Below are 19,633 nucleotides of genomic sequence, written 5' to 3' on the forward strand. Positions count from 1 at the left end.
CTGACATGAGTTATTGATCTGTGTCAGCCCTTCTTGGAGAACATTTGTGTCAGTGTGGGATTCAATGACAGCTCCTAATTTGTAGTCATGTTCAGTTTAGTCAGCCAGAGGCCATTGATATTGGCATTGACTACAGAGAAGTAAGTACCAAAAAGGAGTGGTCTCAGGATCAGTCCCTGGTGGACTCTGCTTGTGACTGGCCTTTTTATAGACGTGTACTCCCCAATTGTAGCATCCTGGGTCCTGTCTGTAAGCCAGCTGGCTATCCACCTGGTGACCTAAGGTTCTGTATCTAACCTCTTGAGTGTGTTAGCAATCAGTTAGATATTGTGTCAAATGCCTTGGTCAGGTCAAAGTAGGCAGCATGAACCATTTTGCCCTCATCCATTGCTTTGGTGTCCTCTTCACACATGTCCACCAGGTTGAGTAGGCATGACTTGCTCTTGACAAAACCAGCCTGGGTTGGGTCCAATGTCTGGAGGTTTCCTATGTCATTACTGATCATTTCCATTGTAATTCTTTAAATGGCTTTGCATATGAAACTAGTGAGGCTTATGGGTCTGAAGCTTCAAGGGTCTAAAGATGGTCCACCTTTGTGTAGCGTGATGACTGTTGATGTTCTCCATTTGTGAGGCACGAAGCCTGTTTGGAGACTTCAGTTAAATAGCAATTCCAGAGGTCCTGATAGGTCATGTTTCATGCTATTTAGAAGGTGCCCTTGGATATTGTCTGTGTCTATTGATGTAGTGTCTTGGCCTTAGAGAGAGAGCATTAAGGATCTGTTCCCTAGAGACAGAAGGGGGAGTTATGTTTGATGGTATTTCCTGAGGAATGGTGGAAGGAGACGAGAGGGGTAAAGTTTGAGCTGAACTTTTCAGCCATTAGGTTTGCTATATCTTCTGGCTTATTATAGTTGCCCCCATTAACAATGAGTTCTGCATGCAATTGTGTATTGCCTTTGAGATTGCGGACATAGCTAAAGAATGCCCTGTGGTTGACCTTAGCCTGTGAGGCCAAATTTACTTCAAATTTTGCTTTGGTAAACTTTATTTCTTATCAGAGTTGTTTGTTTACTTTCATGAGAGTGCTTTTATCCTGCCAGGTGCTGCACATCCTAATTTTTGCCATAATTTTCTTCCGTCTGTTATACAGCCTATCGATGTTGTGATTCCACCAAGGTGACTTATTTTTTTTAATTAGTTTTCCACTTCTTTCTGGTGGGTATAGCTGTTATACAAAATAGGTTTGATTGTCTCGGTTTCACTAAAAAGCAATTTGTGGACATAACATTGTCTCTTTTCTCAATAATGTTCAAAGCTCTTATTCAGAAGATAAACCCTCAGACTTGTGTTGAATATAATTCAACAATGCTGACAAGCAAAACATGAAGAAAACCATATTATACCATAGTCTTCCAAGTTTACACAGGAGCATACTTATCAGCACTTGTCCAGTCATCAGTGTACACATCTGTTATGCATACCTCTCTACAAATGCAGACAGGTACATACACACATACTAACTGGAGAGTCCAACATGTTGCTGTTTGGAAATCATCTCTGTGTATAAACCAGCTCTCTGTTGAAATATCAGCACTTGAAATGCTGAGTGCCAAAAAAAAAGCTAACACCTGGAGAAGACTGACTCTTGAAAATTGTTCTCCTTAAAACTTCTTTTGGTATGGGGGCAAGTTCTCCACATCCCTGAGCTTACATTTATGAAGTCCAAGTTCACCTTACCTTGGAGAAAAGGGTATATTCCAAGAAATGGCATCTCACACTTGGTATATACAAATCTGATCTTCCAGCCATTCAGTCTCCACATTTCAGGACTCCCTTTAGTGGGTCCCAGCATTTTAAATGGTTACCATATAAATTACTTAGGGCAACAGTATCCTTGCTTAACAATGGTAGGGCCTTTTGGTGGTAGTAAGTTCAGAGCAGTAATGTGAATTATTCTTTAGAATAGAAAACATTTGATAGGAAGTAAAGCAAATATGTCAGAAAGGGGTGCCAAGGAAAAGTGGTCATCCTTGAATGCAGTCTAAGTAAAAAACAACAGATCTTAATTCACACCTTCCTCATTCATCTCAGGTGCAGTACTTCCCTTCACTTCAAAACGTCAGCTCCCTTCCACCCACCATGTGCAAGTAATGAAAAAAGCCAAGAACATCAGGGGAATGGGTGTGAGACAGCAAGTCAATAAAGAACAAGTAGCAAGATTCTAATTCCTTGCATTGTCGTTAGACATACTGAGACTACACACTACAGTTATATCCACAATAATGTATGAATAATACCTTACCCATAGAGTAATACATACAGATTACACAAACAAATGAAAGCAATACAGATTTCAGTCTTCCACTGCCTAGGCTGAGTGTCTCTGACTTCTGATTGCATTGTGCTATGGAAAGAAAGCATGTGAGAAACCCTGAGACCCTAAGTGCTCCACAGTGATGCTTCTAAATAACTAGGTAATGGGGACTGATATACAATACTCATTTTACATTAGGGAGCTAGGTACCATCATGCTACCTCTTTGTGTCTAATTGCAGAGCACACAGCTAAAAATCTCATTAGGAAGCTACAGCTAAACATTTATGTTCCTGTCAGTTATCTTCAACAGGTTTAGTTTGACACTGGTCAATGTACAAACATAAACAAGCACTTGCAAGAATATTTTTTTCTACACACACACACTCACACACACACACACACACACACACACACACACACACACACACACACACACAGACAAGCAAATATGCCACAGATTCCCACCTGTCAGGGGGAAAAATACACACTATAGCTGAAATAAAATACAAAAAGGGTGAAAAAAACATATCCATGTGTAACTGCACTCTCATATCACAGTTAAAATAAGGATAATGTAGAATATTTAACTGATACTACACATCATTACATTCCTTAGTCATAAAACTTTGCAACAGAAGTACATTAATTACATATTTTATACCTATTTCATCCTCAAAACACCACACACACACACACACACACACACACACACACACACATATATATATATATATATATATATGGTTTCACTTCATAATCTTGAATTACTGAAATCCCGAATTTCAGTAACCCGAGACTATAAAGTCGAACCATTCACAGTACCGAAATCCACAATCCTGAATCACACAATCACAAACATACATACACCGTACACCACATAAAACACACACCATTCCACCCACAGCACACAAACCACACAACCCTATACTACATATAAGCAGGGGGGCAAGCCCTCCTGCACCCCTCCTTCTTATATATGCCAACTCCGAGGTCGCACATAACATAAAAAAAAAAACCTCACACCATGCCATCTTCTACTCGCTCGCACACAAATACCCATCACACATAGGAAACACGTAAACCTGAAGGCTCCGTCTATCCACAAATACTCAAAAAGCACGTTGGTCAATGTAAAGTAAACAAGAGAGTTTAATAGAATAATATAAAGTGCTTTTCATCCCACAAGTCTGTGGGACTTCTTCAGATTAAAAACAATGATAAGAGCATTACGTTATATCCTGTAGTCATAATCACGAGTAGACATTTAGCAGTGCTGATAGGCTAACAGCATTCAAATTCATAGTTTTAATGCATAATAAAAGCTGCTTAAAACCAATGTAAAATCACAGGTAAAATCACATTGATTATACAGACTCTCTAGCCCTACACAAAATGAAATATATGCAACTACAGTACATATTTACAATAATCAATTGAGGCGTGAACACCACAAAGAATGTATAAAGTATATAGAATACGTTTTCTGGTCATGTCTATCATTCCTGTGCAAAATAAATGCTAGAATGCTACTCTAATTGTTGCTATAGATATCTGAATATTAATAACATATATATATATATATAAATATATATATATATATATATATATATATATATATATATATATATATATATATATATAAAATGTGAAAATACGTATGTTAAATAATTATATTAAATACGTAAATTAAATAGTTGATCTGTTAATTTAATCATATATACACTTATATTTTTAGATAAAATGTGTATAATTGTTGAATCAGCATAAACTCTTTCATTTTAAATGTTTTTAAACTAGTTTATCTAGTTAAACTCTTTAATTTTAAAATACAATAAATAGAACATGTTTCATTCAAGCCTGGGGTGAGAATGCATTCGTGCGCAACTGCCAATACAATTCCAAAACTTCTAAATGAACTGAGTTAGGTCTCCCCCTCCCATCTGAATGAATACAATCTATACCTCTAAATAAAAAACTTGTGGTCAGGGTACTCAGCAATGTGTTTCGCTAAAGAGTTCTCCAGCTTACCTTTCCTGATATAGTATAGGTGTTCATTGACCCCACTCACGTAATTTCCTGTCTGTCTTCCCAAAATAAAATGCTACACATTTTTGACACTGTGCTACATAAACAACCCCTTTTGGTTGGCAGTTAAATTTGTGTTTCACTTTATAGATATCATTCCCAATGCAGAAGGTCTCCCCAGTACTATAAAGGCATAATAATTGCCCATGTTGCATTGAAACATGCCCTTCCTCCATGGGGTTCCTTGAACATGACTTTCAATAAACTCTTTCACACTATCTTAGGTGTTTTTGGTAGTTTCCCTCTCAGGTCATTATCACAGTGGATCAAAGGTCATTTTTTGAATGATAAATTAAATGATTTCTCTGTCTAAACTGAAAGGGGTAATTAATTTCAACCATGGTATATTTTCAACTCTGACCTGGTCGCGAACCCCTGAGTATGGTACGCTGCCAAGGATTGGTTGATATATTCCTTGCTCTCTCTTCCCCATAACTTCCACAGTAAGCTTGTCAATAAGTTGGCTAGGATAAAAACGTCTGGTAAACATATCTTTCAGTAGTTGACACTCTTTTAAAAAGTCAGTTTCCCTTGATACGATCGATGTAGCCCTAACCCACTAGACTTTCATTACTGATCTTTTCTGGTACCAAGGGTGATTACTACTGTAATGTAGGAAACTGTTGGAGAAAGTCTCCTTCCTGAAATTTTTTGCACAGAAGGATTTGTTACTGTACTCTTTGCATAAGTCAACATCTAGGTAGGCAATCCTGTTAGTATTGTAAGTGTATGTAAATGACAAAAAGTTGGAAGTTGAGTTAAAAAATGTTACTAAATCAGTGGCTGATTTCTCATTGCCTTCTATTAATATAAAAATATTGTCAAGAAAGCGGGTATAAAACGTAATCTGATTGGCCACCTCACTGTTCTTCCTATCTATCTCTTGCTCCCAGTATGCCATGACTAAGTTCGCAAAGCTTGCCCCACATGAGGAGCCCATGACTACACCAACTTTCTGAAGGTAAATCTTGTTGTTAAAAGTCAAAACGTTATAAGATAGAACAATATCCAACAATTCTTGTACCAGTCCTATTTCTGATTGGGGAGCTCATCTTTTTCTAAGCATGAAATTGACCCATTCAATGCCTTCCTCATGGGGAATGGATGAATACAAATCCTTTATTTCAATGGTCAAAAAGTTTAATGTTTCATTAAATTCAAGACCATTGATGTTCTGGAGAAATGACCAAGAATCTTTACAAAAGGCAGATTCTTGCACCACATATTTTTGAAGGATGTTATCCACTAGTTTAGCGCAAGGGTAAGTGATGCTATTTCTAGCATCAACTAAAGGTCTCATGGGCGGATCTGTCAGAGATTTATGAATTTTGGGAATTCCAAATAAAATTGGGGTTCTGGGTGACAACATAATAAGGTAATTCATAACTGATATGTCGATTCTTCCTTCTATGAACAAGTCATTGATAAATGAATGTGTGTTAGAATATGCTTGATTAAGTTAATTTCTAGATGTTTCTTGGTATGTATTATTGTCCAGGATTTCTAACATTTATTTCGTGTATTGTTCTTCCTGCATGACTACTAGGCCACCGCCCTTGTCGGATTGCATGATTTTAACCCCTGCTGTTCTAATAGCATCTATGGCTATTTTTTCTTCTACAGAAATATTAAATATTGTATTTCTAGGATTTATGCTTGTAGACAGCATGTTTCACAGGTCATTTTCACACATTTTATCAAACAGGGTTAAAGACAGGTGCATAGGTCGTAAAAAAGTGCTAGCAACATGAATATCATTGTGTGTCACTGTGTCTCCCCCAAAAAGAAGCGTCAAACTCATTTTCCTAACGAAAAGTTTCACATTGATAATAGTTTTTGCTAGATCGGCCTTACTACTGGGTACAAAAGTGTTACCCTTAGAAAAGACATCGATCAACTCTGGATCAATTTGAACATTAGTGTAATTGAAAATTTTAAAGTCTACTAGCATTGAACAAAATGCAACAGTCACCTTAGTTGATGTAGTTAATGTTATTTACCTCCCTCTCTTCCCTCATCTGTTGGAGTTGTTGAAGTTGTGGTAACTGTTCGATCGACTGGCATTCTGTCTCAAGTTGTAGTGTGAGGCTCCGTTCCGAAAATTTCTATGTTGTTCTTGGTATGGTTCATCAAAATAGTCATGGTTTAAAATAGTTGTAGTGTTATTCAAACCCATATTTTGTACATACCCCATATTACTGGAGTTTCTTAATGGGGTACCTTGTTGTACCACACTGTTGTCTTGTGTGTTACAGTCATGTTGGTTTGACTGTTCCCCTCCATTCAACCAATCTGACCTGGTAGATGATCCTGTTTGGGAAGAGGGAGGTCTACCCTTACCCACACATACAACGTACAAAAACACACACAAACAGTCACTCACTTGCAATCTCAGGCACCATAACACTACACATGATGTACCGGAAATGCATAAGCAGGGATTTGAGATATTCACATTCTCTCTTATGCACTTTCGACATTCTGGTTTTCGCCTTCATGGTCTCGGGTTACTGAAATTCGCAATTTCAGTAATTCGAGATATATATATATATATATATATATATATATATATATATATATATATATACAATATAAGGCCTCAAATTTGTGATTTGTCATAGTTTAACAATGTCTCAAAAATAAAAAGTTGTACTTACTTGTAATGTGGTATACACATGCTCTGGTACTAGTTTTCTTACAAGAAGGTTATGTTTTTTGAAATAATCCTGTTAAAAACCTAGCCAGTACCCATGTATCAAAATATGGCAATTATCTCTAGCACATAGCTCAACAGGACCATTGGGCTTTTCACAAAAAAAAAAAAAGTCTGCTGAGTCTTAAAAAAATAGAAATACTATTAAGAATTGCACTAATCTTTCTTTTAAATATCCACCATGAATGTGAGTACTCGACTGAATTACAAAGTCTTATAGGAAGGTCAAAATATGCCTCATCACCTACAAAGTCACACCCTGCTTATAATAGCTTCTACAGTACTTCTCTTACATTCAGATGATAATTCCTTTAGTGAGAAGCATTACTAGTGTAGGAATCTCTCAGACATGGAATGAACCTCTATCTCTGCTGCCCCATCAAATTGAACGGGGAAACGTTCACTTCTCTTCACTGTCTCATCAAGATTCACTTTCACTTTACACCTACTGTGGAATTATCTTTGCCACTTAACAGTTTTGTTTTAAGCAAATACTCAAGTGATTAATGAACTGCAACAAATAGCTAAGAATAATTAAACCTAGCTTATACTAAATCACTGAAAAAGTAGCAAATAATGGTTTGCCTCATCATATAGTGAAACATTTTGTGAAAATATTGCCATTATTCTTACAAAATTGTATTTAGTGTATAAGTAATTATGAAATGTTAGTCAAAATATAGCTAATTTCATAATTAGAAGAATTGCCAGTTTTGTGTGAAGATTGAAATGAAGATTATGAACAGCATTCTGAAGCCATTTCTGCCACGGGCACTGGATGCAGATGGTAACTACCGCTTCAACAATAATTAGCAAACATGGTTTCCCTTGGATACATGCAGGTGACTGCATGCTCACCATTCCCAGTAGCAGATATCCAGTGATGGACATGAGTAAAATCATTTGTCTTTAGCAACTGTAGTATTCTGAACCAATAATTCTGAGCAATGAATGTGTCATTTAGTATATTGAGTAAAAGCAAACATACTGATTAACTGATCATTATTCATCATCCTAAATCAGGTGGCAGCAGTAATAGGGCTGTTCTATAAAATATTTAGTGCAATCTGTTGAAATTATGGAGGGTCAGAACAACTTCACTACATATTAATTACACTGTTGGAAACTTTTCATGCCAAGATCATAACCAGGGCTGGTCTTTTGTAATTGATACCTTAAACGAAGGTCTCTCTCCACCCCTCCCCATTGCTTTTGCACACACACATCCCTTCTGTAGCCCCATCCCAGTTTTCTGATTTCATTGTCCTCACCTTTATACCTTACAAGTATGCCTCTTTGCAAGGAATATCCATCATTTTGGGTCTTACAAAGTTCATGTTCCTCGCAGTTCCACATCGAAAGGGTCTGTCTGTTAGTAATAGCAATTAATTATATTAATTCATCAAAACAATGTTTTATAAGTATAAAATAGCACACTGTGAACTTCCTAGTTGAAGTTGTTAGTAAGCTGTTAGTAAGTGTTGCACCTTTTGTCCATTTGTTCCACATTATGAGAGATAGAGTGCCTAATTTTGGAGCTGGGAGGTCGAGAGCTATGCTTGCCTTCCCACACTATTCACATTACATTTTTCTTCCTTTCTCACATTTTGTCTTATACTTCAGCTTTTTCCTACATTCCTAGACATTTTCCTAGTCTTTTTAGAGGTACACTGAAAGGTCTGCAAACTACTTATTAGGAGTCAGATTGGGAGTACTGCTACTGCTTTGCCCCTGGTGACAGAAGGAGCAAGGTAAATTGACTCCTGTCTGATTCAGCAGTGTGTGTGCGTGTGTGTGTGTGTGTGTGTGTGTGTGTGTGTGTGTGTGTGTGTGTGTGTGTGAATTCCCCTTGCTGGTATGCTTGGTATTTTGGTGGAAGCGTCTACATTTTTACTTTTAGAACTTTATGCAGCTTGATTTATATTGTGTTGAGCAGCTGAATGTGCTATCCAAGGTATCTAGCAAGACAAGACTGTAACAGGTGCATTGACCCCAGGAACATCTGGGGAAAATACTACTGACTGCAGGTAAGACTGTGACATGTTTCTCTGAAATCATCTTGGGATTAGTGCTGGTGTTTTACTTCATGTGAGAGAGAGAGAGAGAGAGAGACAGCAGAGAGACACTGAGTTCTACTTGCATGTAGCTGCAGTGAGATCAGCTCTAATAGCCTGGTATTAGTCAAAAGGCAGATCTCCACAATTCAACATTCTTGAAGCTGCTTCAGTGACATAGAGAAAGAAAGCCATGTCTAAAGGCTAGCTAGCCCATCTTCATCTAGTGGTTCGGAAAGGATAATGGAGTGACAGGAAGTGATGGGCATTAGCTTCAGGAGGGGGGTAGTGGTCTCTGGGGCATTTCTAACACAAAGATCATGGGTGGAGGCTGGGGACATAAGATGGGGCATGGTCCAAAGAGTGGAATAAAGTGGGGTCAGTGACTGAGCTACTGATGTCAACATGTCCTCATTATACACCGGATGTGACAGAGACCACATCGGTGGTAGGTCAAAAAAGAAAAGAAATGTCAGGCTCACTAACTAGCACAGTCTCCTCTCCATGACTCCCTTAAGGTCTGCTCTGGTCCCAGTTCAGAATCAGGGTGAAAGGAGGAGCAGGTAGACCTAGCAATGGATAGTGCACTGGGACAGCTAGGAAGATCAAAGTAAGGGGAAAAAGACTATTCGTCATTGTTGGCAGACCTAATTCTGTCCTTTTACTAAGTTCTACTAGATTAGCTACCATCTAATCAAAGTTCCTAGTATCAGTATAAATGCTTCATCCTTGAAATTTTGGGTCTATACTAAATTACAAGCAATCTCTGCAAATGGACCCAATAGAGCTGTTGAATTCATTTCTGACTTTGCCAACAGATAAAGTACTGCGTAGAAAAGTCAATACCTGTCCTCCCTAAATATAAAAGCAGATTCATGAATAAACCTCCCTGGTGGCACTCCCATATTAAAAACTGTATAAGTAAAGAAGGAAAAGAATGAAAAAATGTAAGAAATCCCCATCACCTTATTTTAGGACCACTGAAACATGCCAAGAAGGAACTTAGTAGTACTATAAGAAGATGTAAAGCATAATATGAGCTTAAGTTTGATTTAGTTATGTGAGTAAATTAAGGAATGATGTCAAACAATGCACTGAGCTCATCTATAACATCACATGCTCCAATCCCAAAGATATAACCAATATATTAGTAGATGAATTTAGTGTTACTATATCCAACCTACTAACAATGTTGTCCTCCAGTACTCCTGAAACTTTAGTTTCCCTTGAACTAGTCTTAGAATCACCGTCAAAGGCTAAAAATAATACTTTCATGGGACAAGACAATACACCAGGCTGCACACTCATCAGTGTCAAGTATGCAGTATCTGAACCTCTGCTTAAACTGCTCCACCACAGCCTAACCACAGGGTTTGCGCTAGTGCCAGAGAACAGCCACCGTGACTCCTCTACACAAAGGTGGCCACTTTACAATCCAAGGTAATCATAGGCTCTAAAGCCTTACCAGCCTTATATGCAAAGCCATAGACTGTATTATAGCATAATTCATTTAGGCAGATATAGGCAGCTTAACTGATCTAGCCTCACTCAGATTAGTTTTTTTGAAAGGTAGATCTTGTCTTTTGAACCTACTAAGCTTCTTTGAAAATGTTACAGAGTCTATTGACAGCAGTCAGTCAGTGTACACTGCTTATCTTAACCTGTCAAAGGCTTTTGACACTGTCCCCATCCTGGTATTACATATACATACCATTCGGCCCCAGAACATGAAGCAAAGCTTCAAAGGCAGTGGTGTTTCCATATTCATAAAGGATGCACACACCTCCAGACTGATAGCCCAACATAACGCATCAGAGATACTTCAGGTGCAGCTAACATTGCGTAAGACAGTGATTCAGATCATAGCCTGCTATAGGTTCCCAGCCATGTCACAAGACTCAGACTCCAAGTTCCTAAGCACCCTGGAGAATATTACGGTCCAACCTAACACTCTCATACTGGGTGACTTTAACTACCCCTTCATTAACTGGGAATACTACTAATCTAGCAATACACTTGCCCAATGTTTCCTAGAATTCATTAATTCCAATGCCCTGGACCAGCTCCTTCTTACCCCCAATAGAGGTAGCAACATCCTTGACCTGGTCATTACTAACATGGGCGACCATTGCTCTACACCAATAGTCAACTCTTCCCTGGTTAGATCCGACTACAAACTAATCACCTTGGAAATCCCCCCCCCCACCCCACCCGCAAAGGTAACCACCATGAAAAACTTCTCCAAAGCTAACTTTGGGCTCCTAAGACCAGAGGTGGTTAACTTCATGGCACCCATGCAAATGGAGAATAGTTGCATGGCCACTGAATCATACACCAATGCACTGTACACACACGTAAACAAATGCATGTATCTCGCCATACCTATTAGAACAAAGACCCTCTCCTCCAAAAAAGCAAGCCAATCTGGTGGTTCCCTGCCATAAACAAACTCTACAACAGAAGGTGGAAACTGATGCAGAATAAGGTGAAATCCCAAGACTGGAAACACTCCCTTATCAGCCTCAACAAAAAGTTGAGACTCTTCATCAAATCATCTAGAGCTAGCTATGAAAACAGAATTGCAGAAGATACTAAAGACAACCACAAGGCCTTCTATAGTTATGTAAAGAATCTCCATGGCAATACCCATATTCCCTCTGAACTACTGCACAATGGTACCTCCTATACCGTGCCAACAGATATTGCCAATATACTGCCCGACAGATTCAGTGCCAACTTTAGCCCTCTCCACCCCCCCCAAAGGACCAATCACAATACCAGCGGATTTCCAGGCACCCAGTATTACTGCTGCACAGGTTAAAACAGCACTGTCCAATGCCAAGAATACAGCTTCAGAGTCAGCTACTCCTTTGTCGGCTGGTCTGATGGTTAAATCTCTTGGTGGGAGGAGTTATGGGCAGCGAATGACAATTTCCAATGGAAAATGAATGTTATTCTTTATAACAGATTTGTGGATAACATCATGATCTTATGGGCTGGAAGAGAGGTAAAAGTCCTGGAATTTTTAGATTTCTTAACAGAGACCACCATGTTCCTGATATTTGATTTCAAGATGTCTAGAGAAGAGATTGAGTTCCTGGATGTCAAGATCTTATTGGATCCAATTCAAGGAATCAGTATAATGCTGTATTGAAAACCTATGTGGAGGAACCACATGGTGGATTTTTCCAGTATGCATCCTATGCGCATTTTCTGCAATGTGGTTGATAATCAGATCACTCATGTATCTAGATTATGCACCCAAAATGAGGTTTTCCTTGAAGAAAATAACAGATTGCTGTAAATTTTTAAGGACCATGGGTACAGGTCAGTTAGAGAAGACTTAACAACAGATAGTATGAGACAGTTGCAAGGGAATAAAGGTAGACCCTACTACTCCCAACATGCAGTCCATGGAAGGAAAAGTGGAATGACTAATAATGAAAGAACATCTACTAGCACAGAGGAAGGAATAGTAAGGGTCAGTATTACGTACAGTACTGATCATTCCACGGTTTGTGAAAACATCAAGAAATTTTGGCCTATTTTGACATATCACAATAGGCTGAAAGAAATAGTAGGTGGCACACCTCGTTTTACTTTTAAGAATAAAACAAATCTAAAGAGGTTGCTATGTGGTAGCAACCAAGGTTCATCTATGTGTAACAAAGTGAAAATTATTGAGTCCAGCCATTTTGGCACCCAGGAATGTGCCTGTTGCAAAGTCTGTTCTGTAGGTAGAAAATATTGATTCCTTGGGAATGCCAATTGTAACAGTAGAAATGTTGTTTATATTGCTACCTGTAGTCTTTGCCCATGTTTTTATGTGTGCAAGACTAACAGGATGTTGAAAGAAAGGATTTCTAAGCACCACTCTGACATACGCAATAAAGTGGTCACCAATGCTTTATATACTCATATTAGAGACAATGCTACTCATAGTTTTAGGTTTATGGTGCTCTCAATGGTTAGGTTAACAATAAGGGAAGGGGTTATAACTAACAGGACAGAAACAGAAGAATCTAAATGGATAATGAATCTGAGAGCAGATAGTCTCCCGGGGCTTAATGGTATGGTTCCATGCAAACCATTCTTTAAAGAACGAAGACCGGCTCATAAGTTCTGATGTAGATTCACTATAGCATAGCCTGTATTTCTGGTGCTCTTTTAGTAAGTTATGCTATTAGAGTCCTTCATCTCTTTAAGACTGAAGCTTCAGTGAGATTTATATCATAAATGGGTGACTCCTGGGTTTAGTATGTTAATATTAGTGAGACTGAATTCAGAGTACTTTTTTTATAATATGGGTTATTTTCATTTATTTTTGAGTATTGAATGTGTTATTCATTTTGTTTTTACCAAAATTTTTATTTTGAGTTGACAAGTTCTTTTTAAATTCAAGTAGTTTTTTATTTTATATCTTTTTGTCTTTGCTGGAAATGGGGTGTTTGTTTGAGTCTATGTTATCTAAAGGAGCCATGTGATGGTTGTGACTGAATTGTTTGCTTAATTGTTCTAATTATTGCTTAACTGGTTTTCTAGGATGCTTTTAAATAGGTTGATTTTAACATTTGCCAGCAGGATCTGAAGAAGGCACACGCCAAAAGCGCTTATCCTGTTTTTCTTTTATTTTATTAAAGTTCTTAGTTGTTTTTATGTCTATGGTGTAGCGCTCCCTTTTTCTGACTCTTATTCTGTGGTTTTAGAGTGTTCTTCAGTTGTGTTCATTTGATATTGCTGCAGTCAAGAATACAGCTTCTTCTGGGGATGGGAGCCTTGACGGCCAACTGAGAGCAGTGAATTTTGAGAGCTCCATAAACTGGTATAATAATATAGGAAAATTTTATTATTTTCAAGTTTAAAACATCAGAAATCTATAGATAAACTACTAAACTACATAAATATCAATTTTGGTGGAGATATACAAACGTTTTCCTGTCAAGTAACTTGGAGATATATTAAGTCACTGAATATCAACAACTCAAGGAATTCTCATCCAGATGCTGCTTTGAAAAAAGAACTGCAGTTGATGACATCTACCTTACAGGAATATCTTTGAAGATGGATGGCTTTAAAAATGACTTAGAAAACCTCAACTTAAATTCTCAGACTGATACTCTTAAGGAACTATTACAGCAACACCATACAAAAATAACAAATATAGAGACTTCTCTAAATGACATTGATGGGAGACTCAAAGAGGAAGAATTCCAAAAAAAAAATTCTGCTTAAACAGAATACATGGCTGCTTAACAAAATAGATGACTTAGAAAACAGGGAAAGGAGAAACAACATAAGGATATTTGGTCTACCTGAAAACATTGAAGGAGAAGACATTATTTCACTCTTAACAACCTGGATTCCTGACTTTTTAGACTTGAAAGAGGGACTTTCATTTGGAATTGAAAGAGTGCATAGAGCACTGAGGAAACCTGCTTCTAACTCAACAAATACTCCACCTAGATCCATAGTTATAAAACTTCTTTAATTTCTGGACAAAGAACTAATATTAAAATCTGCTTGGAGAAAATCACCCTTAAAATACAATCAAAGCCTGATAAGGTTTGACAGTGATTATACTTCTAGAATACTATAACAAAGGGAAAAAGTCTGGCCAATAATAAAACTGTTGAAATAAAACAACATTAAGGCACAGCTGGCCTTTCCAGCCAAGATAAAAAATACTTTTTGCCAAGGAGATGAGAACCTTTAATAACTTAGAAGAAGCTACTATATTTATCAAAAACAACAACATAATGTCTATCCCAGAATAAATTGAATGGGTGGCCCCTACTCTTAGAAGAATAAAAGAAACAAATCCTTGGATTGATGCTAGAAAGAAGAAACAAAAAACTGATTCCAAGATAGCTGTCCTAAAAAAAAATAACTCTTACAACTGCATCTCTCAAAGTATCAACTGATATGGTATATCACTTGTCATTTGTTTTTATTTAAAAAAGGACGTTTTTCTTAAACGACTGAGAAACATTAATGATTTATTCAGAATATTCAATGAGTCCAATAATTCTTCACAAACAAAGGTAAGTCAAGATGGGTTACTATTTACATTCTATATAAGCCAAACAAAGCAACCTATAATACATAGGTTCATAGGTTCATAGGTTAGTACTAGGCTATCGGCCCTAGGGCCTATACAAGCCTAGCCATAACAATTCCCTGGATATTTCTTCCCACAATATTTACTTCTCTGGATCTGGAGAATACCCCTTCTCTAGGAGACCTGATAATTCTTTACTCCTGCACCAAAAACCTCTGCACCACTAACAAATTTCTTCTCAAAATAACTAAAGATAATAATGTTGCCAGCTCATCCCTCTACTCTAACACCATTGCCAAACAATGGAACAAACCCTCTCATCACAACTCTACCTTCCAAACATAAATTTGCTGAACACTTGGCTCTGTAACTGCAACAGCACAGGCTAACACTAAAACCCTCCTTTCTAGCACCCTATCTCATTTTCTGCACTCATTAATCACAACTTCATCCCACACTGCTCTCCTAACATTTCCTATAATCATACCTACCTGCATCTTACCCTTGCTGTACCTAATTACAGCTGTAAAATGTAACATCGACTTTTATTGAAACAATAATTCCTGTATCTTATACTTGCTGTACCTAATGACAGCTGTAAAATGTAACATCAACATTCTGTTGAAACTAAGATTTTTAACTGTTGGAACTACTATATAATTTTAGGCATATATTACACTAATCTTATTTGTCATAAATGCACTGTAATGTGAACCTAAATTGCCAACTGTTATTGTTTGGGTAAATGTTATATGTGGAGCTTTTCTGCCTGGGCCTCTGGTGAAAAAGGGACCATATCCGGTCAGACTTTCCCATAACTAAATGTAAAATAAATACTAAATAAATAAAGACACTCCAGGGTACATGGACATATGTCTTACTCAGGTCCACAAAACATGTAGGCACTACTGGCAAACTTCCAAGATCCCTTCAATACCTGTGCAAGGACAAATAACTGATCTGCTGTTCCATGACCAGAATGGAATCCACAGTACTCTAACTGAACCAGAGACTTGGACATAAGTTTCTATTTCCCTACTTAAACTCAGTGAATACTTATCTTGTTCATTTTTCATTGATTTTACTTATAATAATTTAAGTAATTAATTAACTAATTCAACAAGGTACCATTCATCAGAGTTCAGACTCAAATGTAACAAATTAACATCATATATAATAGCAGTAATAGTAGAGTGTTTTGAAAAAAAATGCTGTCATGGAGACTAATGCCTTCTTCAGTTAAAGTATGATTTAGAAATGTCATGTATATCTTGGTTAAATAACAGTAGCAAGCTCTTAGTACAAATGTCATTATTATGTCTAAATATAGTTAATATCAATTACGGCAGGTATCACAGCTAAGAGTGCTGTTTGATCAATCCTGATATGGTAAGCGTGGATGCAGCTGTGTCTGGCAGCTAGTACAAATGTCATTATTATTCTGTCTAAACATAATTAATATCAATTATGGCAGGTATCATAGCTTTGAGTGCTTTCTAATTAAGCCTGACATGGTGTATGTGGATGCAGCTGTGTCTGACAGCTGTTGTATGTTGCCATTTTCATCACTGGGAACCTGTGGGTTGCAGCTTATGATTGAGGTTTACTGATGCTTGTGTATTAGGAAGAGAAATCTGGTGTTTTTGCCTGGGTACAGGGGAAAGGGGTGTATGAAACTGTGATTTGGGATATTTTGGCAGAAAATAGTTTGTTTATACATCTGCTGAGTGAGAGGTGGGAAGGCTGGAAGAATGAGTTATCTCTTGTTGTGGCAGCTTGTTGGGAGTTTTTTTTTTTTTAATCTGTTTGCTCTCCATTCTTTTCCTGGCTGCTGCCTCATTGAAATGTGGGAATTTAGGCTTGAAGTTGCAGTAAAATGAAGCTTTGATTCAGGTGCATTGCAAGCCACTGGTATGCAGTACACAGACACATTAACAGAAACAGACACTTCCAGGTTGCTATGGTAATAGTGACAGAGTAACGATAATGCTTAATGGCTCTGAGGAGCCTCTGAGATGATTCTTGGCAATGAAGTTTTTGGTTTAAAAAAAAAAAAAATATATATATATATATATATATATGTATATATATATATATATATATATATATATATATATATATATATAATAAAAGGGCTGTTTTAAACCACATGTACAAATATTGATGGTCTCCCAACACTTCATTTAGCTCAGTAAGTTGATTCTTGATAAAAAATAAAAAAAATAATAATAAGCGGAATTTTATATTTAAAATGTATTTTGGTCTGAACACATTAAGGACTTACGTAAGAGTGGAAGTCTGGATTATTGTGAAAGACTAAGAGCACTTGGTCTTGTGCAGTACCCTTTGCAGTAGTTTGAGAGGTGAGCTTGCTTGGACTTGTTGGGCATATGGGCATAGCTAATTCTAGGGGTGGTTAGGGTTGCTGGGAAGTGCTAGAGAGTCATTAGATTTCCTTCATGGAAATATCTGTGGGAATGGAAGGTGTGTTGAGTGGCTTACTGTCAGAGTGGTCACTGCATGGAACAGGCTGGTAAAATGGAACAGGACAAATATTGGTTTGGATATTTTAAGAAAAGCCTGGAAACACACCACATGAAATAGTGAATTGTATTCTGGCAAAACTGGATGGGCATTGCCCGTGCTTAAAGTACTGATATGTGTGTATGTAATGATGGCAATATACTTATAACACAATAAGAAACTAGAAGGGTCTCATAATTTAAAGTATATGGAGTGTATAAACATGCTTGGAAGAAGCTAATAATATGAATAAGCATTACAGCTTGTGGTCTCTCAAATGACTAAGTGACAGTCAAACACACACACACACACACACACACACACACACACACACACACACACACATGATTGTTATGTAATATATGATTTTAGTAAACCTAGAAATAAAATATATAATCGTCATATAAGATAAAGCAGTCTGCTGAATTTAGATATTAAAGACACAATTTAATAACATGGGCTTGTGTATAATAACACTATTGTCTTAACTTTGAACATCAAGGGGAAGCATGATGATTTTCTTATATAAGTAAACATGCATAACAAGTCATGTAATTGTTTTAACTTAAATTGTAGTTTTTGTAACCCATCTTGACCATATATAATACATAAGCAGTTACCAAGGTAACTAATGTTTTATACATGACATCAAACTGCCAAAGTTGTTTAAGAGAAACAATAGAAGCCTGAACATGAAATGTCACAGCATGTAACAATCATATTATGAACAAATAGTATTAAATTGACAATAGACACTCAGTTTAATAACATGGGTTTGTGTATAATAACACTATTGTTTTAACTTGTCATAAATGACATACACTATACTAAACATCAAGGGGAAGCTTGATGATTTTCTCATATAAGTAAATGTGCATAACAAGTCATATAATTGCTTTAACTTCAATTGTGGTTTTGTAACCCATCTTGACCATACACAATATTTAAGCTGTTACCAAGGTAACTAATGTTTTATACATGACTTCAAACTAGCAAAGTTCTTCAAGGGAAACAATAGAAGCCTGAACTAGGAATGTCACAGAATGTAAAAAAATCACATTCTGAAAAAACAGTATTAAATTGACAACAATCACTCAGTTTAACCATTGCTGATTATACAAAATAGAACGTTGTCATTTAAATCTAAAAAAACTTTCAGTATATACCATAAAATGGCAATTTATGAATAAGTAAAGGGAACTTGTAATCACTAATCACAATAAGTAAATGTGTTGTTTTAACCTATAAGTTCACTCATTTTATAATAAGAAATGACAGATATGAAAATCCTTATGTGTAGGAAATGAGCGGAAGAGAGATGATCTGATAATTAAAATGTACTGACTTTCATCAATGTTCACATAAAACAAACTTAAACAATAAACACAATGAAATTCTAAGACATAAAATGTGTTTAGCTTTAGAAAAACTAAAAATTAATACTTTGGTCACTTCTCCAAAATATCTACATAATTTATCCACAAGAATCAAAATACAATCAAAAGCTAATTACATTAAAAGTATCTTCCATGAAAAGAAAGGGAAAAATGTCTTGGATATAGGTAACATTCTTGATGCCTACAGAAATCATTATGTGGAACATTTCCAAAAAGAAAATATACATATCGATTAATTAAATCTTGATGAAAAATGTTCTAATATAAAAAAATACAAGAAAAATTAAAACTAGATCTACAAGCACCCATATCCTGCAAATAAATTACAGATACAATAAAAGAGGGTAAAAATAATAAAGCCCCAGGTATAGATGGCATAATTATGGAAATATATCAACTTTTTCCTTCAAAGATACTATCCGTCTTCCATAAAAACTCTATTAGAAATTCAGTCACAAACTTTAATACCATGCTCTTAGAGGTAT

This window comes from Protopterus annectens, chromosome 3.part1 (genome assembly GCF_019279795.1).
Source record: "Protopterus annectens isolate FY-2018-M chromosome 3.part1, PAN1.0, whole genome shotgun sequence".
Taxonomy (NCBI): domain Eukaryota; kingdom Metazoa; phylum Chordata; order Ceratodontiformes; family Protopteridae; genus Protopterus; species Protopterus annectens.